Here is a 25,674-nt window from a genome sequence, read left to right on the forward strand (position 1 = left end):
CCCTGCTGGAGGGCTCCCTCCTGCTGAGTTCAAGGGCACCATCACTTCAGATACCCCCATGCTGCTTCCAGGACTCGAGTGATACAATCCAGGCTCCCGCTGCGCCAGCTGCCTTCTTCCTGCCCCAGCTCACTCACTGCATAATGTGGATGCCAGGAAGCCGCTGGCCAAACGCCAGCACATCCAGCTGAGCCCTGGCAGTGGCCACCAGCCCCTGGCCAGTGGGCCGCCAGTCTGGGCAAGCAAGTTGTGCACTGAGTGACCTGGGCCTTCTGATCCGGTGCTCAGCGTGCGGGTGGAGAGTGGGGAGTGGGGAGTGGGGAGAGGCGGTTTCTCGCCGTCAGAGGCTGCGTTCCTAAATCCTGGGACGGGACGCTGCTTTGGCCAGGTCCAAACAGGTGCTGGAAGTCCGTCCAACGTACAAGGAACTAAGTACCTTCCTTGCTCCCTCTGAGAACACCTCAGGGACAGGAACAGCCCCAAGCCACCCCTGCAAGCCAAACTGCGCCAACCTCGGAGCTCCGTGGGGACCCTGAGACTTCCGACTCACGTCTCGATTTGGCCCCTGGAGGTTCTGGGCAAGTGCGAGTCCAGTGCAGGCTGCTCCCCGCTGATGGCTGAGAACTGCGCCTCCTCCTGCTCCACGCCCTCCCGAGTGCTCCCCGGTCTCCCGGAGAGCCACCTCGGGGCACAAGCAGCCGTGCCTCCTTCCTCACTCACAGCACGCGTGCCAGCCTGCGGCTGCGCTGCTAACCACAGGGCTGCGCCCACGGAGACGGCGCGCTGGGCCCTGGAGCTGTTCTCTCCCAATCGCGCAGCTGTGAGCTTGTGGTGCTGCCCGAGGTCTCAGTGGCTCCAGCTTCCTCGCCTCCCCAGGAACAGCACAGGAGCCATCATGCCCCCAAAGAACACTGGCACCTTGTGCCGTGCTTGGCACGAAGGGGCGGCGAGGACGACAGACGGAGGGAGATGGGGGTGAGCTGCGGGGCCACCACGAGGAGCACACACAGGACAAGCAAGGTCACCTGAAGCCAGCAGTGAGAAGCAGAGGTCAGGGAGACAGCAGGTGCACAGCGAGGAGGCCGCCATGACCCCCAGTTCTGTGAATGACAGTCAGAACCAACAGAGGAAAACGCACGACCACTGCCCTTCCCAGGAGCAGACCCGGGCCCATCCCTGCTGACCCCGCAGGCAGGTGAAGCCAAGACCAGGCTCTCAGGAGCAGCCTCACGCCAGCTGAGGGGGGCGGCTCACCAGTAACGGCACAGCAGGTGGGAAAGCCCTGGAGGGCTCCAGAGTGGAACCTTTCCCACAAGGAAAGTGCCAGGCCTGAGGGGTCGCAGGCCACTCCATCACACCTACCAGGGGAACGAGCACCCACCCAGAAACCGAACAGGGGAACACAGCCGCTGGCTTCTGAGGCCAGCAAGCTCCAATCCCAGAGCTCACGGGCCAGTGTCCCTCATGAGCCTGGGCAGGAGTCCTCACCACAGCTATAACCAACTGAGCTCATCACGCGGAACAAGACCAACGCATCACGACTAAGAAAAGCTGCCCCGGGAGTGCAAGGGCATTTTAATATTCAAACATCTACCCACGTAAAATACAAAGAAAGGAGAAAAATGCACAAGCAACTGAATAGATGCAGAAAAGACACTTTGTAAAATTCGGTGTATGATAATAAAAGAGCAATTCGTAAACTGGAGATAGAAAACCTACAGCTAGCTGATCCTCACTAGCGGGAGACCCACGTGAGCCCCGCCCCGAGCGGCAGATGACGCCGCTTCCCTCATGCTGCTGCACTAACCGCACGTCAAGAGGGAAGCCAAGGGGGCTGGCGGGGCCAACACTGGTCACAGCAGGTGAGGCCGCCGCCTGCAGTACTGCCATCCCGTCCCGGCACTGGCTTGAGTGCAACTGCTCCGCTTCTGATCCAGCTCCCTGTGTCCCTGGGAAAGCTTGGGCCCTGTACCCATGTGGGAGACCTGGACGAAGCTCCTGGCTCCTGACCTCACCCTGGCCCAGCTCTGGCCATTGAGGCCATTCAGGGAGTGAACCAGGGGATGGAAGATCTCTCTTTCTCCCTCTCCCTCTCCCTCTCCTCCTCTGTCTCTCTGTCTCTCCCTTTCTCTCTCTGCAATTCTGCCTTTCAAATAAATAAATCTTCAAAAAACAAAATAAAATAAAGGAGGCTGCTATTAGGGCATAATGGGCTAAGCTGCTGCCTGTGACGCTAGCATCCCATGTGAGTACTGGTTCAAGTCCCAGCTGTTCTGTTTTCTACCCAGCTCCCTGCTAATGCACTTGGGAAGGCACAGAAATGTGCCAAGTACCCAGCCCCCTGCACCCACATGGGAGACCCAGACAAAGTTCCCAGCTCCTGCCTTTGGCCTTGTCCAGACTCAGCCGTTGTAGTCATCTAGGGAGGGAACCAGTGGAAGGAAGATATCTGTGTGTGTGTGTGTGTGTCCCTGCCTCTCTGTAATTCTGCCTTTCAAATAAATAAACGAAACTTCTTATAAGACAGGGAAAATAAGGAAGGCTGGCCTTGGGTAATCTATGCACAGCAGTGAACTCGAGGGGGCTCATCGGGAAGGGAAGGGGGGAGCCCAGTAACACAGTCACATCTCTGGGGAGACGGGGGAGGGGAGAGGGCATCTCCCCGACACGCACAAGACTTCTCGGGCAGAATAAAGAAAGCATCGCTGGTCGAGCAAAGCATGGACTGGACCTCACCAAACTGAAAACCTCTGCTGGTCCCGGCCCTGTGGGGAGCGTGGGCTAGCAGGTCACAGCCCCGTAAAACCTCTGCTGGTCACGGCCCCGCGGGGAGCGTGGGCTAGCAGGTCACAGCCCCGTAAAACCTCTGCTGGTCACGGCCCCGTAGGAACACCTGCAATGCATTTGTGTGGCAAGACATCCAGAAAGGCAGCCCAGAAAAATGGGCAAAACCTTGAGCAGACCTTCGGCAAAGGAGGCTTCCGCACAGCCAGCAAGCCTATAAAAAGGCACTCAGCATCACTCATAAGAGAAACGTCCAGCCTCCAGGGCAGCCAGAGTGAAAACGCCGCCAACACCAGCCACCGACAGAGATACGGGCGTTGCAACCCTGTCTCGGCGGCGGGGAGGCGCAGGGCACACCAGGTACGCCTCGATGGGAGGGGGTATCTTAGAATTGTACCGATGGAATCTGTTCCTTTATATTAATACAAACTTTAAAAATGGCACACCACTTGTAAAATGTTCGCACAGCGACTGAGAATGAGAGGTATGTCCACCCCGTGCCCAGCACCTCTCCTTGCAGGCACGTCCCAAAGAGATGAGCGTGTCTGTCTGCGGAGGGGCTGGGACAGGAACACCCAATCTGAAACAACCACGTTCGCCAAGCGGGCACGTGTGGCACGGCACCACCACGCAGCGTGGGCAGCTCCACAATCACAGTGGTGACCGAGGTGGGCACAGAAACACACACAGACTCGAAGACCGAGTGGGAGCCGCCAGGACCCACAGACGACACAGGGGTCCGTGCAGAGCTCAGAAGGGCCGAGAGCGCCTGTGGATCCAGAGCTCAGAGGGTGGCCGCCTCTGGGGGGTGGGGAGGGGCTGGGTGCTCGGTGTTCCTGGGGAGCAGCCGTGTGAGTGTGTGCACCGTGAACTCTATCCTGCCACAAACTTAAAAGATCTGTGCATTGTAGTGCACGTCAATCACATCTTAAAATAAATATTTGCTTTAAAAAATTCGTTTCAGAGGCAGACATACACAGAGAGACAGATAGAGGTCTTCCATCCACTGGTTCATTCCCCAAGTGCCCACAGCAGCCGGCACTGGGCCAGGCTGAAGCCAGGAGGCAGGGACTCGAGCTGGGTCCCTAATGTGAGCGGCAGGGGCCCAGTTTCCCGAACCACTACCGCAAGCCTCTCAGGGTGCACGTCTGCAGGACACTGGGCCAGCAGCGGAGCTGGGACTTGCACCCAGGCACTCTGACCTGAGATGCAGACCTCCTACCACAGCTCCAAACACCTGCCCCTTAATTTAACAGAAAGGAGCAAAAGCAGTGCCCGCGGCAGCTAAGTAAAATGAGGGCCACGGAGCTGACGGGGGCCGCTGCAGGAGCACCCCAGGCTGCAGCCGTGTGGGGACTTCCATCGCCTACCCCTAGGATCAGGCAGGAGGTGAGGGATTCTGTTAGTGCAAGAACAACCCTGGGGAGGCTTCGATTCCTCTCTGTGACCTCAGTCATGGGAAAGGTTCACCGTGTTCAGTTAGAGTGTTTCTCTATAGGTGGCACCGGATACATGGATTATCTTTACTCTGTTTTAATAAGCTTCATGATTTTATTTTTTAAGATTTATTTATTTGAAAGTCAGAGTTAGAGAGAGAGAGAGATCCTCCATCCACTGGTTCACTCCCCAGATGGCTGCCACGGCCAGGGCTGGGTTGGGCTGGGTCAAGAGCCAGGAGCTTCATCCGGGTCTCCCATGTGGGTGACAGGGGTCCAAATATTTGGGTCATCTTCTGCTGCTTTCCCAGGCCATCAGTCGGGAGGTGGATGGGAAGTGGATCAGCTGGGACACAAATTGGTGCCCATACAGAGTGCCAGCGTCACAGGCAGCGGCTTTACCTGCTACACCACAGCGCCAGCCCCTAAACTTCATGATTTTAGTCACAATTGCTGAGGTTTGACACGCGAACCCCCAGGAAACCATCTCTTCAATCGAGACAAGCCCCGCCCCCTCGCTCAAGCTTTCTTCCTGCCCTTGGCAGCCCCTGGGCCACCCTCCCTGCACCACGCACCGTGGGCCTCCTCCCCAGGAGGAGTGTGCACCCCAGGACTGTTTATACCTGGAATTACACTGTGTGCACTTTAAAAGCTGACTTCTTGGGAGATCCCAGACTGCTGAATAGTGAAAAGATGCGCTGATTTTAGCCACAGGAGGTCATGAGAAAGACAAAGGAAGGACCATGTTCCCAGGGGACAGTTTGAGAGACATCTTCAGTGGAGAATGGAGGGACAGAACAGACCGGGGAGCAGTGAGGGGCGTGGACACCCACCGCAGCCCCACCGCAGCCAGCACCAGCTGGGCAGCAGCATCTTCCCTGGGCAAGGTTGGGGTGCCATGGCCTGCACCACTGCGGTTTTGACGGGGGGATGACTCTACGGTCCCCAGTGACTTTGAGTCTGGCCCGGGAGCTGGCATGGGAGAGGATGTCCACTTAGCTCTGTGAATGGAGGCCACATTGCTCCCCTCCCCGCTGCCCACCAGAGGGCAGACTCAGCTCGCTGGGGCAGGGCTCCAGCCCATGCTGTCCTGACTCGGGGAATGGCCAGCGGCCTGCCCCAGGATCTGGCAGCTTGCAGAGTCGGGAACGGATGCCCTGCTCCCTGTGCCCTGTGCCTGTGGGAGGAACTGAGAAGGGCTTGGGTGCGGTTGGGCTCCTGGGCACTTGCCCAGTGCACCCCCTAAAGCGTAGAGCTGGGGACAGACCTCACTGAGTCTCAGTGGCCACACTGTGTGGTGTGCAGGGCAGACCGTGTGCCTGAGTGGGGTGTGTGTGTGTGTGTGTGTGTGTGCACAGGCACTGTGAGCTCACTCTAGGCTGAGTCAGGTTCACGCAGGCACAGAGAAGGGCTGGGACTGACACACCAGCCACTGTCACCATCCCACCCTCTGTGTTCAGAGATCCACCATGGCCAACATGGTGCCGCTCAGGACTCTTGCACAGCTTGCCGGCTTCACCCAGCACACGCCTCTGGATCTCCGGTGTAACCCACAGGCATTCTCCCCACGTCACAGAGCAAAGCCTCAGACGAGACAGCAACAGGGGATTCCCCGGATGTGCACAAATCAACACAGAAATACAAGCAGCACGTCGAAGAAGGAAGGCGCTGTGACTGCCGGCGGGGCACGGCCATGCACAAGCCTGGGCTGTGAGGACGGGAGGCTGACGACACGCCCGGGAAGGCGTTCAAAGAACCATCATGAGATTACTCGAAAACGCAGAGAAGCAGGGACACGAAATCAGATCTGTACATGACTTGGGCGAGAAATTCTGCAGAGAGATAAAGATATTGAAGAAAATTCAAACTGAAATATTAGAAAGGAAGAATTCAATATGTCAAACAAAATGTACAGGGGAAATCTAAACAGCAGACTTGGTGAGGCAGAAGGAAAAAAAAAACCCATCTAATTGATAAGTCTGTTGAAACATCTCAGCCAGATCAATCAATCAATCAATCAGTAAATAAATAAATAAAAACACAAAAAAGTCAGAAAAACAAAAAACAGTGTTTGGGATCTATGGGATACCAGCAAACAACCAAATACACGTGTCTTGGGAGTTCCTGAAAGTATGGAAAAACAGAATGGCTCAGAAAACTTATTCAGTGAAATAAGAGCAGAAATGTTCCCCAGTTTGGAGAAAGATGTGACGTCCGAATACCGGAAGCTCACAGAACCCCCAGCAGGCATGACCAGGTAAGATCTTCACCACAGCACATTATAGTCAATCTTTCAAAAGTAAAAAAAGAAAATATCTTAAAATGTGCTAGAGATAAATGACAGAATACTTTTAAAGGATTTCTGATTAGACTGACTGCAGATTTCTCAACAGGAACCCTACAGGCCAGAAGAAATAGAGACACATAGTTCAAGTCCTAAAAGAAAAAGTTGTCAACCCAGAATACTTTCCCAGCAAAGCTCTCACTCATAAATGAAGGTGAAATAAAGACCTACCGAGACAAGCAAGTGTGAAAAGACTCGTCACCCTCCCCAGCCAGCCTTACAAATGATACCGGATATGTACTAAACACAGAAACAGAAAGATAACCGGCATGATGAAGGATATGAGGGCAGAAAACCTCCTAGTAAAAGCACGAGGGAGATCCAACACAAACAATAGGAATATTTATGGAAAAGTGGCAGGACCAAGTCATTACTTATCAATAATAACTTTGAAAGTAAATGGACCAAATTCTCTAATTAAAAGGTACAATATGGCTGACTGGATTAAAAGCAAGGCCATCTATTTGCTGCCTACAGAAAACACACCTCACCAACAGAGATCCACACAGACTGAAAGTGAACGGACGGAAAAGATGCTCCACGCAAAAGGAAACAGAAAGTGAGCAGGAGTAGCAAAACTCATCTTAGACAAAATAAACTTCAGACAAAAATTGCTAAAAGAGACAAAGCAGGTCTTTTTACATATTTTTTTAGAGATTTATTTATTTGAAAGATTTACACAGAGAGGCAGAGAGAGAGAGAGAGAGAGAGAGGTCTTCCATCCATTGGTTCACTCCCCAGTTGGCTGCAACGGCTGGAGCTGCACTGATCCGAAGCCAGGAGCCAAGAGCTTCTTTCGTGTCTCCCACGCAGGTACAGGGACCCAAGGACTTGGGCCATCTTCCACTGCTTTCCCAGGCCATAGCAGAGAGCTAGGTCAGAAGTGGGGCAGCCAGGACTTGAACCAGCTCCCGTATGGGATGCCGGCACTGCAGGCGGTGGCTTTACCCACTATGCCACAGCGCCAGCCCCAGCAGGTCTTTATGTAACAATTAAGGGATCAATGCAGCAGGAAGATGTGATTGTAGTAAATGTACTTGCACCCAACTCCAGGTCACCCCGGCTACGGAGAACAAATGCTAATGAATCTAAAGGGAGACAGGCGCTCCAACACTAGTGACGGGGGATTCCCCACCCTGCCGTGTTCTCGGGACAGAGCAATCAGACGGCAAGTCCACAAGGAAACCAGAGCTAAGCCACACTGGCAGCCAAGTGGTGCGTCTCCCACTTCCTCGGTGGATCAAAGGCCAAGCAGCTTGAACAGGGCTCATATTGTAAATGGAATTCAGAGGCTTCTAGAAGATCCCAAGAATCCGAGGCAGGAAAGGATCCCTGTGGCCTCCACGGGGTCGCGGCACCAATACGGAGCGCTCCGTCTGGGTCAGCCTCTGCCTTCGCCACCGAGGCGACCTCGCGGCCGTTCACCACCTCTGTTTCCTGGTCAGTGGACTAGAGAGGTGCTAAGAAGGATCACTGGACTCACCGTGACCCTGGGGCCCATGGAGGAAGACAGAAACAGAGCCACTGACCCCTTTGGGGTCCTTTAGAGAGGGAAGACCCTCACACAGCCCCGGCATCACAGGCGCACCCCCAGGTCTGACGCTCTGGCCCGACACGAGGTCTCTGGGGCACGGAAGCTCCTCGGGGAGCCCTGGGCTGTTGGCACGGATGTCCGAGTTTCCTCCGGGGCCAGCTGCAGTCTCTGGATTTGAATCAGGGCTAAAACCTTCAAATGAAGGCCACGAGATCTTCACCTCTGTGTGTTTGCGCATGCGCTTATGTAACGTCTGCATGGTGCCACACTGTTTTTTAAAAACATCCAAGTGCTTATAAATGAAATAACTAGCCTAAATGTCTTTCAGGTCCTCGTGACTTGCTAACCCTTGGTACATAAAAATATTGTTGTTCTAATTAAGCAGACATGTCTGTCAGGAGTAAATATAATTTAGACGTTTATCTCACTGGTTGTTAAGGATAATAAAAATGTGACTTTGACCTAATAATAGATAAATCAAGTTGATATACAGAGAATAAAAGCTTATAAATGTACTTTTAAGCAGTTATTATATTTTACAACATGTTTACTTTAAAAGTTCTCTAGTCCTTAGCGTTCTGCTAAGTTAAATGATGATATTTGATTATCTAGAAAATTTCCAAAGAAGACAAAGTATTATAATATTGCTAACCATAGGCTTAGGCATATTTACTTTTCATTTCTTAAATTTTGCAGAAAAACGCATTTGTGTCGATCAGCAAGCACGCCCTGCTGCTCTCTGAGGAAACAGCTCTGAAGGTTGTGGGTGCTGGCTAAAGCGACCAAGGTAATGCTGCAGTGAGTAAACACTCTTAAAATGACCAGTGAGGGGCCGGCGTTGTGGCTCAGTGGTTAACTGGCACTCGCGATGCCAGCATCCCATATTGGAGCACGGGTTCCAGGCCTGGCTGCTCCGCTTCTGCTCCAGCTCTCCACTAATGCGCCTGGGAAAGCAGTGGAGGATGGCCAGGTGCTTGTGTCCCTGCCACCTGCGTGTGAGACCTGCACGGAGGTCCTGGCTCCTGGCTTCAGCCTGGACCGTGCTGGCTGTCGCAGCCATTGCCATCCAGGGGATGACCCAGGGGGTGGAAGCGCTCTTTCTCTTTCTCTGCACTACTCCTTGTCACTTTCAAATACATTTTTAAAAAATTTTAAAATGGCCAAGGATCAACACTGTAATAAATGTGACATGTATGACTACTAAGGAAACCAACCCTGCACACAATGTGCAGGTGACTTCTCCATGGGAAGTCACAAAAAGGCACCAGGATGAGGTTTTGTTTAAACAAAAGTGATTTTGTCCAGTTTAGGGGTTACTTAAAGTGTGTCTTAAAATAAAGGAATGAAGAATGTCACAGACAAAACAAATTGAAATAGAAAGTTGTGATAAGAAAGCACCAAAAAATCTTGTATGATAGGACTAAAATAAAATCAATTACAAGTGTTTAAAAATTTTTTTTATTTGACAGGTAGAGTTTACAGACAGTGAGAGAGACAGACAGACAGAGGTCTTCTATCCGCTGGTTCACTCTCCAAATGGCCACAACAATGGCCAGAGCTACGCCGATCTGAAACCAGGAGTTTCTTCTAGTCTCCCATGCGAGTACAGGGGCCCAAGGACTTGGGCCATCCTCCACTGCTATCCCAGGCCACAGCAGAGAGCTGGACTGGAAGAGGAGCAGCTGGGACTAGAACCAGCACCTATATGGGATGCCAGTGCTGCAGGTGGAGGATTAACCTAGTGTGCCACAGCGCTGGCCCCAAGTGTCTTAAATTTGATCCTTAATATCAAAAGTGCCAGCAGACTCATAGAATGACAAACATCCTAAACAGCACTCTGACCTTGGAATCAGCCCTTAAGGCATTCGGATCTGGTTAAAAAGCCCACGAGAGCATTTCAGGCGTGGAAAGCCAAGACACTGTGGCAAAAATGACCTACATGAACGATCTCTGTGAGTGAGATCCCCGTGGGAAGAAGGGGCCATCAAAGAAGGAGGTACCTTTCTCTGAAGGGAGGAGAGAACTTCTACTTTGATTATGGCCCTATCTAAATAATGTCAGAGTTTGTGGACTCAAGAGGCTTCCATAGCCTTGGCAGCTCATGATAAGAGCTTTGGGTGATTACTGACATCATAAATAAGAGTGCCAGTTGTTAAATCAACAACAGGAGTCACTGTTCACTTGCTCCCCACATAGGACCTTTGTCCTTAATGAGTTGTACTATGAGAATTAATGGTAAAACTTGTTCTCAAGCAGTACTTTATACTTTGTGTGTTTGTGTGGGTGCAAACTGTTGAAATCTTTACTTAGTATATACTAAGTTGATCTTCTGTAAATAAAGATAATTAAAAATGAATCTTAGTGAAGAATGGAATGGGAGAGGGAGTAGGAGGTGGATGGGAGTGGGGGTGGGAGGGTGGGTATAGGGGGAGGAACTGCTATATTCCTAAAGCTGTACCTATGAAATTTGTATTCATTAAATAAAAGCTTTCTAAAAAAGTACAGTGTTGCAAAAGTATAATTTATTCTTCTTGTTTTTTATTTTATTTTGTGTTAAAAGAGAGAGAGAGAGAGAGAGAGAGAGATTCTGTCCATTGGTTCGCTCCTCAAATGCCCACAGGGAATGGAACAGAGCCAGAGCAAAGCCAGGTCTCCCATGTGAGTGGCAGGGACCTAAGTATTGAGCCATCAGTGCTCCCTCCCAGGGTTCCCAGGAGCAGGAAGCTGGGATCTGGAACAAAGCTGGGATTGGAACCAGGGTTCTCCAGTACGGGCTGCGGCTGTCCCAGCTGGAGTCGTCGTTGCCAGGCCAAACGCCTGGCAGTCTTCTCTCGAACAAGATTGTCATGAGTACTGGTGTTGATACAGAGAGTAAAAAACTTGTGTACCTTGTGAGTAAACTACAAAAAAAGGGAAAGAGGCTGTTATTGCTTGAGAAAATGAAATTCTCTCTCTTAAAATGTTGAGATTTTTATAGCTATGCAGCTCCCTTTTAAAAAATATTTATTTATTTAAAAGCCGAGTTACAGAGAGGGAGAGGGAGAGAGAGAGAGAGATCTTCCTTCTGCTGGTTCATTCCTCAAATGGCCACAATGGCTGGGGCTGGGCCAGTGCAAAGCCAGGAGCCAGGAGCTTCCTCCAAGTCTCCCATGTGGTGCAGGGCCCCAAGCACTGGGCCAAGTCCTGCCGCTTTCCCAGGTGCACTAGCAGGGAGCTGGATTGAAGTGAAACAGCTGGGACTGGAGCCGACACCCACAGGGGATGCTGGTGCTGCAGGGGCGGCTTTGCCCGCTGTGCCCAGCGCTGCCACAGCTGTGTAGCCTCTGTCCTTGCTTTGAAAGCCCTTAGTGATCACTCTGCCTCAACAAGCGACTGTCTTTTCCCAGTGACCGAGCCTTCTACTTTGTTCAAGTGTTTTTATTGGATAAACTTTCCAAAAGTCAAAATTCCAAATTAAGTCTTTGACCTCAAATTAACTTTGGATTTTCAGACCATACGGGAAGCACTCTCAAATAAGGACCGATGCTTAGCTTAGCCGTCTCTGAGTTATCTTTGTATGGACTGTGTTACTAATATGGAGTAAACGCGCTCCAGCTTGTACGAGATTCCTAGAAATCAGGTGTTTTATCAGCGATGATCCTGGTATCACACTGTGGTAGGCCATGGAAATAACCACATTTCACTGTTCATGGTTATTTCAGCTCTCATCAGTGGCCACTAAAACAATCATTTATTTATTTGAAAAACAGTGACAGAGTGGGGGGTAGGGGGGAGAGAGAGAGAGAGAGAGAGAGAGAGAGAGAGAGAGAGAGATCTTCTATGTGCTGGTTCACTCCTCAAATGGCTGCAACAGGCAGGGTTGGGCCAGGAGCGCGGAACTCCGTCCGGGTCTCCCGCGTGGGTGACAGGAATTCACGTTTGGGACATTGTCTGCTGCTTTCCTAGCACTGGCAGGGAACCGGTCAGAAGCAGAGAACCGGGGACTTGAACTGGCACTCCCACGGGGGGACACCTGCATCGCAGGGGGTGGCTTAGCCCACTGTGCCACAAGGCCGGCCCCCGACTGTGCTACCCGCAGCTTGGGTTGATGTCTGAGATGCATACAATCTTCTACAGAAAAGTCACGGGTTCTGCCGTTACACACAGGGGGCCCTGTGGGGCGAGGCTCCCTCGCCGGCTCCGTGCCCGGCAGCTGTGTTGTGTGACTCAGCCTTTTTGCTGCACAAGCGGGGCCCGGGCCAGGGCCAGCACCTCTTACCGTGCCAGGTGAACCCCTCTAATCACGTGGAATTAGAGACCTCAGCAATATTAAAATCTGCCAAATCTCTAAAAGGAATCCCTTCTGCTTGCTTGTTTCTCCGGTTGATATGGCTTTAAATTTTCTGGCCTGTTCAAGAATCGGGAACCTACCCAGGCTTGGACTTTCAGTGTCCTGACAATGACCCCATCAGCCGCTGGCTTATCTCCCGTGCTCAGGATCCTCCCCCGTGGGTTTCTCTTTGCTGCAAGACCACCAGCTACACCCAAGCCACGGTGGCCCAGAGATGCTCCAGGGCAGTGAGCCTTGGCCTTCCACACACGGCTGTGCCACGCTGTCTAGACTTTCAGCCTAGATTGACTCCCTCCGTTTCCAGATGTGGCTGCAGCTCCACGACCTGGGCTCTTTCCATGGGCTCCCTTGTCTCCACGCAGCATGTGACTCCTTAGACCCAAGGTCTGCCAAGATACTGATCTGTGATGGTTCCCAACATAGGATCTTGATCCAAAGGGGGAAATGAGAAACCGGAGTCAAACAGTGGAGCTACAGTTGTCAGGAGCCCCTGTGTGGAGTGGGGGGGCCATGTAGACAGGAGCTCCTGTGTGGAGTGGGGGGGCCGTGTAGACAGGGGCCCCCGTGAGGAGTGGGGGAGCCGTCTAGACAGGGGCTCCTGTGTGGAGTGGAGGAGCCGTCTAGACAGGGGCCCCCGTGTGGAGTGGGGGGGCTGTCTAGACAGGGGCTCCTGTGTGGAGTGGAGGAGCCGTCTAGACAGGAGCCCCCGTGTGGAGTGGAGGAGCCGTCTAGACAGAGGCTCCCATGTGGAGTTGGGGAGCCGTCTAGACAGGGGCTGCTGTGTGGAGTGGAGGAGCCGTCTAGACAGGGGGCCCCGTGTGGAGTGGGGGGGCCGTCTAGACAGGAGCCCCCGTGAGGAGTGGGGGAGCCGTCTAGACAGGGGCTGCTGTGTGGAGTGGGGGAGCTGTCTAGACAGGGGCTGCTGTGTGGAGTGGGGGAGCTGTCTAGACAGGGGCTGCTGTGTGGAGTGGGGGGGCCGTGTAGACAGGGGCCCCCGTGTGGAGTGGAGGAGCCGTCTAGACAGGGGCTGCTGTGTGGAGTGGGGGAGCCGTCTAGACAGGGGCCCCCGTGTGGAGTGGGGGAGCCGTCTAGACAGGAGCTCCTGTGTGGAGTGGGGGAGCCGTCTAGACAGGGGCTGCTGTGTGGAGTGGGGGAGCCGTCTAGACAGGAGCCCCCGTGAGGAGTGGGGGAGCCGTCTAGACAGGGGCTGCTGTGTGGAGTGGGGGAGCTGTCTAGACAGGGGCTGCTGTGTGGAGTGGGGGAGCTGTCTAGACAGGGGCTGCTGTGTGGAGTGGGGGGGCCGTGTAGACAGGGGCCCCCGTGTGGAGTGGAGGAGCCGTCTAGACAGGGGCTGCTGTGTGGAGTGGGGGAGCCGTCTAGACAGGGGCCCCCGTGTGGAGTGGGGGAGCCGTCTAGACAGGAGCTCCTGTGTGGAGTGGGGGGGCCGTGTAGACAGGGGCCCCCGTGTGGAGTGGGGGAGCCGTCTAGACAGGGGCCCCCGTGTGGAGTGGGGGAGCCGTCTAGACAGGGGCCCCCGTGTGGAGTGGGGGAGCCGTCTAGACAGGAGCTCCTGTGTGGAGTGGGGGGGCCGTGTAGACAGGGGCCCCCGTGTGGAGTGGGGGAGCCGTCTAGACAGGGGCTGCTGTGTGGAGTGTGGGAGCCGTCTAGACAGGGGCCCCCGTGTGGAGTGGGGGGGCCGTGTAGACAGGGGCCCCCGTGTGGAGTGGGGGAGCCGTCTAGACAGGGGCCCCCGTGTGGAGTGGGGGAGCCGTCTAGACAGGGGCCCCCGTGTGGAGTGGGGGAACCGTCTAGACAGGGGCCCCCGTGTGGAGTGGGGGGGCCGTCTAGACAGGAGCCCCTGTGTGGAGTGGAAGAGCCGTCTAGACAGGAGCCCCCGTGTGGAGTGGAGGAGCCGTCTAGACAGAGGCTCCCATGTGGAGTGGGGGAGCCGTCTAGACAGGGGCTGCTGTGTGGAGTGGAGGAGCCGTCTAGACAGGGGCTGCTGTGTGGAGTGGGGGAGCCGTCTAGACAGGGGCCCCCGTGTGGAGTGGGGGAGCCGTCTAGACAGGGGCCTCCGTGTGGAGTGGGGGGGCCGTGTAGACAGGGGCCCCCGTGTGGAGTGGGGGAGCCGTCTAGACAGGGGCCCCCGTGTGGAGTGGGGGAGCCGTCTAGACAGGAGCCCCCGTGTGGAGTGGGGGTGCTCACTGTTCCACCGCAGCCAGCGATCTGCGAGTTGCAGCTCTCCACGTCTCTGCCTCACGTCCTGGGTTCGGACCTCGGGGCTGGCCATTCTAGTGTGAGTACAGGGGCATCTCACTGTGGCAGTTTTAAATATTCAAAAATTAATTATTGATTACTTATTTGAAGGAAAACAGAGAGAGTGAGAAAGAGGCTTATCTGCCATGTCCCAAAATACCTACAGCAGCCGAGGCTGGGCAGGCTGAAGCCAGGAGCCAGGAACTGCGTGCAGGTGGCTCGCGTGGGTGGCAGGGCTCCAAGCACTTGAGCTACGACCTGCTGCCTCCCAGACTGTGCATTACAGGAAGCTGGAATCTGAAGCAGAACGGGAGCCAGTGTGGGACTTGAACCAGCCTCTTAAATATGATGTAGGCGCCCCAAGTGCTGCCTTAACCATTGCACCTGACACCGACCCCTCAACTTGGCTCCAGTTTGCGTTCCCCTGTGTGTGCTAGGCACACTGACCTTTGTCCCCGTTTCCAACTTCTGGGGAGCATCTTTGGAGAAATTCTCATTTGGGGCACTGACTACTCAGTGTCCTGCTCTGAGCTGCCAAGAATGGAGAGTTCGGGTGATTGACAAAGCCCCAAGGGACACAGCGGTGTCCCCACCTTCCCCTGACTGGCCACTGGGCTCCTGGCTGGGTCCAGTGTAGGAGAGGATGGAGGGGTGTCCCCTGGAGGGCACTTCACTGGCCTCTCAGGCCTGGTCCAAGTGGCCAGCTGGTGCAGTGGAGCTGTGCCTGCACCTGCCACCCGGCGGTGGGGGCCAAGCATGCCAGGGGAAGAAGCAGTGACCCCACAGCTGCCAACCCCAGGCAGTGACCCACACAGCTGCCGACCCCACACAGCTGCTGACCCCAGGCAGGAACCCACTGGAGTCACACAGGTCCCAGCAGAGCGGGTCCCACTGGCCCTCCTGTCTCAGAGGGCTGGTCATCCTCATGGGCATGCACCCACTCTGGACCTGAACTTGTTTTACCTCTGTTTCCTAAAGACTCGATTCTGACGCACAGGCGCTGGTGGGATTTAGCAGTGCAGGGAAGGGGCAGGGGGTAGCCAGGTGGAAACCGGGGTGTCGGGTGGGGATGAGGCCACCTCATGATCCACTCGGGCTGTCGGTGCCCTCCCTGGGAGCCTGGATTCGGGCATTTTTGAAAAGGAGTGAGGATTCTATGTGCAGATGTGGCTGAGTTCCCCGGATTGAAAGCTGGGCTGCCTGCAGCATTGCTGGGCGCTCATGCCACTGGGCAACAGTCACCGTGGGCATCAGTGTACTTCCTGGGTGACCGGACCACGCTCGGAGCAATGCTGGGGGGAGGGGCAGCGTGAGGTAGAATCCGGGGCTTCTTAGGTGAATCCACTCGACTCCATTCTCGGGGTCCGAGAGCCGGGAGAGGAAGGACGCCCACCTCTTGGCAATGAACCACAGTCGGCAGAGGGGCCGGGAGGGCACGGGGAAGGTGAGACGGATCCTAGAAAAGGCACCGCAGGGCACCAGCTCCAGCACCAGGGCACAGCAGGGCACCAGCTCCAGCGCCCGGGGTACAGCAGGGCACCAGCTCCAGCGCCGGGGTACAGCAGGGGCACCAGCTCCAGCACCAGGGTACAGCAGGGGCACCAGCTCCAGCGTCCGGGGTACAGCAGGGCACCAGCTCCAGCACCAGGGCACAGCAGGGCACCAGCTCCAGCGCCAGGGCACAGCAGGGCAGCAGCTCCAGTGCCTGGGGCACAGCAGGGCACCAGCTCCAGCGCCCAGGGCACAGCAGGGCACCAGCTCCAGCGCCCAGGGCACAGCAGGGCACCAGCTCCAGCGCCAGGGCACAGCAGGGCACCAGCTCCAGGGCCAGGGCACAGCAGTGCACCAGCTCCAGCGCCCGGGGCTCAGCAGGGCACCAGATCCAGTGCCCGGGGCACAGCAGGGCACCAACTCCAGTGCCCGGGGTACAGCAGGGCACCAATTACAGTGCCCAGGGCACAGCAGGGCACCAGCTCCAGGGCCAGGGCACAGCAGGGCACCAGCTCCAGCGCCCGAGGCTCAGCAGGGCACCAGCTCCAGCACCAGGGCACAGCCCAGCTCCAGCACCTGGGGCACAGCAGAACACCTGCTCCAGCGCCCAGCTCCAGGGCCAGGGCACAGCAGGGCACCAGCTCCAGCACCACGGCACACCAGGGGACCAGCTCCAGCACCAGGGCACAGCAGGGCACCAGCTCCAGGGCCAGGGTACAGCAGGGCACCAGCTCCAGCGCCCGGGGCACAGCAGGGCAGCAGCTCCAGCACCAGGGCACAGCAGGGCAGCAGCTCCAGCGCCCAGGGCACACCAGGGGACCAGCTCCAGCGCCAGGGCACAGCAGGGCAGCAGCTCCAGCACCAGGGCACAGCAGGGCAGCAGCTCCAGCGCCCAGGACACAGCAGGGCACCAGCTCCAGCACCAGGGCACAGCCCAGCTCCAGCACCTGGGGCACAGCAGAACACCTGCTCCAGCGCCCAGCTCCAGGGCCAGGGCACAGCAGGGCACCAGCTCCAGCACCAGGGCACAGCAGGGCAGCAGCTCCAGCGCCCGGGCACAGCAGGGCACCAGCTCCAGCGCCCGGGGCCCTGGACGGAAGGGGCTGGGCCCTGAGCTTCTGTCCTCCCTGCAGTGCTGCTCCCTCCCTCCTTGCCCCACAGCTGCAACAGGGCTGGGGTGACCGAGGGCTCCCCTAGATGTCAGACACTGCGAAGGGGTCCTGCTGCAGCTTAAAGGGGAAGGGGCATCCCCAGGGTCAAGGAAGGGACCGGAGAGCAGGGGGCTGCTGGTGGGGGGGCTCCTGGGAGGGGCGCTGCTGGGGGCAGCATGTTGCTGAGTGGCAGGTGCAGCCGAGGGCGGGCGAGACCTGGCTGGTGGTGCGGCCCGTCCAGCTGGAGGGGTGGCTGCTAGCACCGGGGGTGTTTCTGGAGGAAGCCCGTGGCCCGGGCGCTCTCAGCCAGGTTGCTGTGGAGCCGGAGTTCGGACCCCTCCCCGGCTCGGGAGCTCCTGGTTCTTACTTGGAGCCTGCACAAGCTTGGGGGAGGCAGGCGGCGCCCCCAGGCTGCCCCACACGCTTTGGGCCCTAGAGGCTGCTCTCAGCGTCCTAAGGGTGAAGCCCGTGGGCCCTGAGTGGGGCTCTGGGAAGTCCTTGCTGTATCCTGAGCCCGAGCAGCTGCCTGGTGCACGCATGGTTGCCCGCCCTGGAGCCCGGCCCATGAAGGTGGAGCCCCGAGTGAGCTGAGCTCTGAGGACGCCTGCGGCCTTGTGTCTTACTGGCTAAGGGCCGGGCCCCAGTTGGAGCAACAAACCCTGGCCATTTGTCTTCCCAGCGCACTCACTTCCCCTCACTGGGATGTTTCCTGGCCGCGGAAACCCAAGCTAGGAAAGCGGACCGAAAGCAAATGCCAGAGGCCGGCGGGAAGACACAGACACGCGTGTTGTCAGGTGGGGCCTCCTGAGCCCCGGCTGCGTTGCCCGGGTGCTGCAGCAGGTGGCAGTGTGGAGCAGGTGACTGCTGGGCCCCTTGGGGACAAAGCACTGGGACAGGCGTCCTCCTGGTGAAGCCACAGCCCCGCGCTGGTGCCCCAGCTGCCTCAGCCTGATGCAGACCCGCGGAAGCAGCCAGGAACGGGGCCTCCGCGCTGCAGACTCCACGGGCTCGGTGTCCTCCGGCCGTGTCTAGCAGCCTGATGTTTTATTCACTTAGATTTGAATATTTCATGGGTGCCCCGCGCTGGAGGCCTCCGAGCACAGGGCATCTTGGCCGTGGCCTGGCCGCCTCCTTCCAGAGTGGAAGCAGCTTCCGCTCAAATTAGAGTGATCTGCCCTGTGGAGTGGAAGCGGGCTGCGGGCTGTGGCGCTTTAGACCATCGCCTGAAGCAACTGCGTTGGATGACGCCCTTGCCCCACAGGAGTCTTCCTGGAGCACGGGCTCCTACGCCGCCCTGGTGGGCTCTGCTGTGACACCAACACCCAGAAGAGGCCTGCGGGTGACATCCAGGTGTGCGGCACAGGCCCCCGTCCAGGCGTGCTCGGACAGCGACAGCGGTGGACGGAGGTGTGCAGAGCCCGCCCACACGGCCGGGAGGAAGTCAGGCGCACCAAGGAGACTCCCCCAGGAGCTGTGCGAAAGAGCAGGGCCTCCCTGCTACGTCACCCCCTCCCCAGCGAGGCCCTGTCCTCCGTCCATGCACATCCAGCAACGTGGTCTCAAAATGCAGAGGACAGAGTATGCAGAGGGAGCAGACGAACCCACAAACGGGGACGCTCAGTGTCTCTCAGTAACCGGTGGCATGGGCAGGCACGAGGCAGACGGGGTTTGAGGAAGTCGCGAGCCGCGAGCGGTCCCCCGCCCTTGGGTGAGCGCGCCGTGAGCCCCGCCCTCCCTGCCGTCACCCGGGACAGCTCCGTCTGCCACAGGCTTCTTGATGACGTCACTGCCAGGTTTACGGGCCGCGTTTCCATTTTGGACGTTTCACCCTGCTGACGGTCGCCTCGGCTGGCGAGTTCCCTCCGCGGTTGAAGGAGCCCCTCGGGGGCTGCTGGGCTCGCGTGGGCGGCCCGCGAGGGCCACCGAGATTTAAACACCGCCGGAAACGGAGGCGACTCCTGCCTCTCCATCTCAGGCACTGTGATCATCAGCAACTTGTGCGTCTGTGCGAGAACGTGTGCTTCTCTGTGTGGCATCATGTGAACGTGCGTGTGTGCTTGCGGTATACGTAAGTACACGTGCAGATGTGTGCCTTGGTGTAGTGTACACGTGTGTGGTGTGTACTTATGCACACGTGTGTGCCCGTGCATGTGAATGTGTGCCTGTGTGGTGTGTGCACACATGACGTGTGTACATGTGTGTGAATGTGTGCCTCTATGAGGTACGCATACATGCATGATGTGTATATATCTCTGTGTGAATATGTGGCATGCATGTACACCACACGCGTGTATATGTGGCATGTACGTGTGTGCACGTGCACATGCATGTATGTTCTGGAGCGTGTGTGCTGTGCAGGTGGGAGGCAGTCTGTGTGTACATGATGTGCGCCTGTGGAGCTGACATCTGGTGTCGGTGTGACAGTCCTGGGGCTGCAGCCAGGCAGACACTCTGAGAGCCGGACCCCAAGAGAAGTGCCGCATCCCCCTGAAGTCTGGCGCCCAGGACACCTCTGTGTGAGCAGGCGGCTCAGAAGGGCAACAGACGATAATCCAGAGGAAACAAAGCAAAACGTCTGCGAGTTTAAGGGCGCAGTATATTCCAGAAAACGACACAACTAGCAGACTGCAATGCAGACGACCGGCACCCTGCGCAGTCTCGGGAGCTGACTCGAATCACCAAGAGCACCGGGGCCGTCGCTGCTCCAGCCGTGCCCTGAGCTGGACTGCGTGAACTTCCACCCACACCGAAAGCAGAGGCGCCCGACTCGGACTCCCCGCTGCCCGACGTGTCTCGGCGCCCGGCCCTGCGGGCGCTCACAGCTGCGTCCGCGGTCGCCCACGGCATCTCCTCTCCATGCCGCAGCTGCAGGCACCGTATGGGCGTTTGTTCCATGGCGGTGGGAATTTTGGCAGAAATTGGCAAATGATACAAATCTGAGTCTCCCCCTCCCCCAAGAGAGCTGGTGTAGACGTTTGCCTACACAGCACAGGTGGAGATGCCTGTGGTTGCCAGGAGCAGGCCACACCCAGGGCAGACAGGCCCGCATGCACACTGGGCGCTCTGTGAGGGCAGCGTCCACCCAGGCGGCCTAAGCGCAGGGGCAGCCGGCAGCGAGTGAGCCTGCGGCCAGACGGGGTCTGGAGGCGCAGGCCCGTGGGACGCCCCCAGGAAAGGCGCCCTCTGGTGCTTGTGGCCTGCATATGTGTTCCTGCGTACAGAGTTTTCTAGAAGGAACCTCGACAAACTACTTCCTGCGTGGGAAGGAGGTCAAACTCCTTCCACTTCCTGCGTGGGAAGGGAGGCTTGGGGTGGTGAGAAGAGTTCCCTCTTTTTTCTCACCTTTTGTTATTTACACTTTCTTTTTCTTAAAATTAATTAATTTATTTGAAAGGCAGAATTACAGAGAGAAAGAGAGATCTTCCATCTACTGGTTCACTCCCCAAATGGCCACAACAGCCAGAGCTGAGCTGATCGAAAGCATTTGGGCCATCCTCCATTGCTTCCCCAGGCCATCAGCCGGGAGCTGGATTGCAGGTGGAGCAGCCAGGACTGCAACCGGTGCCCATAGGGGATGCCGGCATCACGGGCGGTGCCTTTATCCATGACCCACGACGCCACAGCGCCGGCCCCTGCATTTCTACATGTATGTTGGTCACCTTCAACATTTTACAAAAAGTGTCGCTTAAGACACATGTTGACACGTGACACGGGAAGGCTGAAAGTAAAGGGGTGGGGAGTGATGTACTGATCAGCATGGCCTGGTGGACGCCGAAGCCTGTGGCATAGCCTTCCGGCAGGAAGCACCACGGAGGTGCAGGCATGAGCCTGTGTGTGCCCGGGCGCGGCAGAAAGCAAACACCGCGTCACCTGGCACAGTCGTGGCAGCAGAGGCACACGCGTCTCAACAAGGAGGCAGCGGAAACCGGACGCAGAGGAGCCGAGTCAGGCCGTGCTAACGCGGGAAGCTCTCTCCAACGTGTTGTTCACGCAGTGTCGAGACGCACAGGCGTGGTGTGCGGTGTGACCTCAGTGGCGTTCTAAACACAGGTGTGCGCACACATTTGCAGGTAGAAACACACACGCACACACGTGCGCACACAGCCTTTGCTCTTGCGTGGGTTTTCTGAAGGGCTGGCTCGTACAGGGGAGAACAGAACTGGAGCTGGTGAGGCTGTGACAGCGAGAAGCTGGCGTCTCTCATTCCATTCTCTTTATCGTTTACATTTTTATCATGAATGTGTATTAATTAGTTTCATAGAAATGTTTTTAAAACAGGAGGAAAATGTTTAAAAAATACTGATAATTACCTTTTCTGGAAGGAGGGATCCGCTGGTCTCTCAGTTGCTTTGTCACATCGAATTGTGACGGCTGCTCCCTGACTATTTATTGTGAAAAACGAAACCTGAACCAAAATACGGCAGGCTTGGTGGGGGCTGGAGCGCGTGTGCACGCTCTGCCTCCGTGCTCAGCAAGGCTCTCAGCCTGCCCTCCCGCCTCTCCTGGCTCGGTGTGTCTCAGGGTGCTGTGCCCGCTGCCCGCTGCCCGCTGCAGGCCACGGAAGCCCACACTCACCTCGCTCCTGGAGGCAGGAGGGGCAACCACGAGCAGCCCCCAAGGAAGGGCCCCCGAGCCGTGCTGGAACGGTCAGCTCCAGCGCAGGGCACGCCCAAGCTCAGAGCTGGGGGGCGAAGGATGCTTCTGTGGCTGCCTCGGAAAACAGAGGAACCCCAGTCCACTCCCTGGTCAGGGGGCCCAGGCACGCCCCCAGCCCGAGAGCGTGGCCCAGCCTCCCGTGGGCCTCAGTGGCTGCACGGGCATCAGGCATTTCCCGGCCTTTTCCTCCCTCGGAATCCTGGCAATGAGCGCAGGGAAGTCGCGGCCGGGTTCTGTGCGTCTTCCCGCTCAGAAAAATTGAACAGGGGACAACACACCTGTGCAGCGTCGAAGCGTTCGGCCGGGAGACGCACACAGGGGCCCAAACAGTGGCCTCCAGGGGCCACAGGTGCGTGGGGTGTGGCGGCCGTCACGTCCTCTATGAATCTCAGCCATGCAGCACGCACACGTGTCTCATCCTCAGGGTAGCTCCGCACGTGTGGCCAAAGGCGCTGCAGGCCATCCACCGAGGACCTCTGCCCCAGACCATCAGAGCACCTGCTGCAGCCGAGGCAGGACGTGTCCCGGGCATGGGCTGCCTGCGGGAGTGTGGACACACAGCCAGAGCCAGAGAAGGCAGCCAACGTGGGGGCAGGCTGCCGGCCCAGCAAACAGACTGCATGCGGCCCCCTTGGCAGATAAGAGAGCAGGGTCCCCACTGGCCTCCGGCCTGGGGTCATCCAGGGTCCGGGCCCCCTGGCTCCTCATCGCCAGCTCTGTGGCCCCCAGGGCCAAGAGTCTCCAAGTGAGCCCCTGGCCCAGGTCTGGTTCCAATGTTATGCCCAGTCCAGTCGTCCCCAAAGACCACCAAGGAGCCGATACCGCTGAAAAGCACACGAGAGTGTTATTGCAGGTCCGGGCCTGGTCTCTCAATCAACACGGGTGCAGCGGGTCTGAATTGAGAGCCCCGACCCTTCAGTTAACAGGGTTTTTATAGGGTTTTCAGAGACATTCTGTACATCATGGTACCATTTAGCAAATCATCTCATCCCGCGGGAAATTCAAAGGACATCTCCTAGAATTGATCAGTGCATCCAGTGGCGGGAACGGACCCACTAAAGGTGGTTGGATGGCTTTGGGGTTGATGCTTTTTGAATCGATTGGCCGAAGCATAGGGTCCGAGCTGCTGGGGTGTTCGTGCCCAACTGCAGGGTCTCGGGTAGCTATCAATCACCTTATCTGCCCTGAGAAGACACCAGGAACTCTAGGTATTTCTCTGTTATCTGCTAATCGGCTGTTGCTAGGAGAGTTTATCGCAAGGGGAGTTCATTTATTTACTTTTAGGAGCTTCTGGCTCAGGGTTCAGGGCCTGGTCAGGCCCAAGTTACAAGACGGAGGCCTAATTAAAAACAGTTGCACTTGATCCAGGCTCAGGTCTCACACCAACACCTTCCCTCCCAGCAGCCCCTGCTGCTCGGCATCACGGCCCCCTGGCTGAGCTGTGACCGCTGCAGAGCCGCACAGCCAGGAAGTCCACTCATCTCCTGTGCGAGCGACGCTGCGGAGGCCGCGCTGTGGAACCTGCCGTCTTCTCTCCTTGCGGCTTCACGGAAGCGTCATGTCGGGTCCGGGGAGGCCTGGCACCCCAGGACAAGGGGACCTTCTGCAGCCGGGGCAGGTCCTCACGGTCACGGGCTGCATCCCAGCCAAGGCAGATTTCATTAGCGCAGACCCGGGAGCCAGGAGCAATTTCACGAATCAAGATGCACCTGCAGGGTCTGTTTGGTCTTGTTTTCCGGCCGAGTGACGGGAGAGAGCTGCTTTTGAAGAGGGTGGCATCCAGAGCAGGGCAGGCAGACAGCCCGATCTGATTACGTGTGCCAGGCCCTGCTCCTCGTCCCTGGATACAGGGCTGGAGTCGAGGGTCTGGCTTTGCACGGAGGCTGGAACGCCTCCCCGGGGACCTGAGCCGGTGTTTACTTGGCCGAGCAGCTGTGTTCGCCTGGCAACCGGAGCAAGAGAGGCCCATTTGAAAAATTAAAGATGTGATGAAGGGAAATGTCTCTGGAAATTTCCAGCTGAGTGCCAGAGACCAGGTCTGTCCCCTGCCCGAGGGGGCAGGGGCGCTGGCTGCCGTGTTCCTGCCCGGAAAGCCCCGTGGGCCCGAGCCCCTCAGCCCAGGAAACGCACATCAGTGCAGTGTTGTGTGACCCTCACGCCCCCGGGGACAGGGTGCTGAGGACGTGGTTTTCCTAAAGTAACGCCTGGGGCAAGCCGGGGGAGAGGACACCACCTGCCGGGTGCCTGGGCTCAGACTCCGGCTTCCTGCCCTCGGGAGGCAGTGGTGATGGCTCAGCCCGGGGGTCCCCACCTCCAGGTAGGAGACCTGCAGGGATTCCCGGCTCCCAGGAGACAGGGCTCCCTCTCGAATGAGTAGATCAGGCGACACGGATCTGCTGCAAGCCACGTGGCCGTGTCCCGAGTGTGCCACGTAGACTCCTCGTGCTTGCACACCTGGGAGTTCTCGAGTTGTGGCCACTGTTCCACCCACCAGCCAGAACGAACACACTTCTGCTCCTGCAGCAGCGACACCCACAGCTTCCACCCCAGACCTGCGTTTCCGGTCCCCTCCCCCCAGCTTTACCCCAGCACAAACTAGCTGAGCGTGCGCGCGTGCATCGGAGCGGAGGCCCTTGTGCAGCCGGCCACAGTCAGGACCAGGAGCACGCTCACCCTGCCCCTCCCGCAGGCAGCTGCTGGTCACCGCCGGCCGGTCGGCAGCTCCCAGAGTTCCCAACGAGTGATGTCACGCGGTGCACCCACCTGTCACCCAGCACAAAGCAATGCCCACACAGCCCTTCCCTCTCCATTGTGGGCTTCTTCCGATGTCCAAACCCGGTAGGCTTTTGTCTTTTTAAGCCGCACATTTCCTCTTGCCAAACAGTTTCAGGTTCCAGCAAAGATAGGAATTTAGCCCAGGGTTCTCACGGGATACTGGATTCACTGCAGCTGTGACGGAAGTGTTACCGGAGAAATGGCAGGGTTCTTGTCTTCGTGCAAGAAAGAATTCAGGCGTGAGACAGAGTAGTGGAAAGTAGAAGTAGCAAAGCTTATTAGGGTAGGGACATCCGCAAGAACGGATGGGCACCTCTCCAGACAGGACCTGAGAGAGAGTGCAGAGATCACACCTGGCCAGACCAGGCGGGCGGCTCAGCAGAGGCAGAGGGCTGAGCGCGCAGTCCGGTTGAGGCCGGGGGTTTTTAAGGAGACAGGTCTCTATCTTCACACATCTCCTGAAACAAAGGATTTTGTGGCTGTAAATATTAAGAAGCTCCTATCTGAGTTTTCCCTGAAGGTATCAGACAGGAGGAGCCTAGCTGGCGCCATCCTGGGTTCAGAGGAAGGGTGAGCAGGACCCCCTGGAGAATGGGGCTCCGGAGCAGGGTGTTTGAGATGCAGATACTGGGCTGCATCTGGGAGACTGTGGAAGGTTTGTCAGGCAGAAGGGGCGGGGCCCCCACCTGGCAGGTTATCAGGTAGGAGGGGGCAGGGCAGGATGCGGAAGGCTGGGCTGCCCCTGAAACATTATCGGGATGACTTTGAGATGTAGATACAGATGCTGGACATAGATGTCTTTTCTCTAGGCCTTTGTCACACACACATAAGCTCATACCTAACTTCCTGCCTAACAGAACCAACACGGATGTTATCATAACCAATTCCTGCTGTATTCCCGTAACACTAGTTTCTCC

General features: G+C 57.1%; 1 pseudogene; it reads left to right on the top strand.

Annotated features, from left to right (window-relative positions):
• The first annotated feature begins 5,689 nt into the window (after positions 1-5,689).
• Positions 5,690-25,674, top strand: part of LOC103346859 (calcyclin-binding protein-like) — a 31,722-nt pseudogene continuing 11,737 nt past the window's right edge.

This window comes from Oryctolagus cuniculus, chromosome 4, assembly GCF_964237555.1.
Source record: "Oryctolagus cuniculus chromosome 4, mOryCun1.1, whole genome shotgun sequence".
Classification (NCBI taxonomy): domain Eukaryota; kingdom Metazoa; phylum Chordata; class Mammalia; order Lagomorpha; family Leporidae; genus Oryctolagus; species Oryctolagus cuniculus.